The sequence below is a fragment of the Lagopus leucura genome, unplaced genomic scaffold (genome assembly GCF_019238085.1).
Source record: "Lagopus leucura isolate 7727_CA_CO unplaced genomic scaffold, USGS_WTPT01 32224-0_obj-0_obj, whole genome shotgun sequence".
Lineage (NCBI taxonomy): Eukaryota > Metazoa > Chordata > Aves > Galliformes > Phasianidae > Lagopus > Lagopus leucura.
In genome coordinates this window covers 429-1,250 of record NW_024967197.1, presented here as the reverse complement: position 1 = coordinate 1,250, position 822 = coordinate 429, and the positions used below count along the sequence as shown (strand labels likewise).

General features: G+C 56.7%; 1 non-coding gene across 1 annotated transcript; it reads left to right on the top strand.

The window, feature by feature from the left end:
• Positions 1-384: 384 nt before the first annotated feature.
• On the top strand, positions 385-509 carry LOC122192999. The gene has a single exon (XR_006182764.1). It is a non-coding gene; the product is annotated as a U8 small nucleolar RNA (small nucleolar RNA).
• The last annotated feature ends 313 nt before the right edge of the window (positions 510-822 follow it).

Genomic DNA, 822 nt, shown 5'->3' with positions numbered 1-822 from the left:
CCCCCCCCCCGCCTTTCTCCATGGGCCTCGCGGTTGTTTACAATAAAGCGAATGTAGAGCTCCGCCCCTTATGCAAATGTCACATGCAGTCAGTACCCGCGGCGCTTTATTCCCCCGCCCAATATGCAAATGAGACGTCGCAGCTGCTTCCCGGATTCTCCAGCTTTATGGAAATGAGCGCCGCGGTGCGTTGTGGGAGCGCATTTTGGGGCAGGAAAACGCACTTTCCGCCCAACGCAAAGCTCCTTGCGGGATAAGCTGACGGTGCGGCACTGTGGGGGTTGCGGTCGTTTGGATGAACGCAGGAACGGCCTCGGGGCTCCTCGCCGTGCTCTGTACCGGTGTAGCTTTGAGTGGGGTTCTCCGCGCTGCGGCTTTCTGTTATCGTCAGTGCGGTACATCCTGACCTGCCCCCCGCAGTGCGGGCAGTGCGTGATGAGCGGAGCGTGATGACGTGTGATTACAACCACGTGACGCGGGCCGGCAACACCCGCGGGCACCTCTCTGATGACGCCGCGCTACGGGGGCAGGCAGGAAGCGGAAGTGGCTCGGGTTTTTCATCCTGTTTGCTTTTTTTGCGTGTAGGCGTTTCCTATCCTTGCCGCTCGGTGATTGGTTGTTTTTACTGCCTGTTTTCATAATAACGCTGACCGTGCGCAGAGTTCCCTAAGGGCGCAGTTTCGCTTCTTATTGGTCGGTTTGTTTTCCGAACGCGGTCGCTGATTGGCTCAGCTTAATGGCGGTAAATGAGAAGTAAATTACATTATTAAGCGCCGAGATCCCGCCCCGGAAACTATAAACAAGCCAATGAGAAGTGTGCAC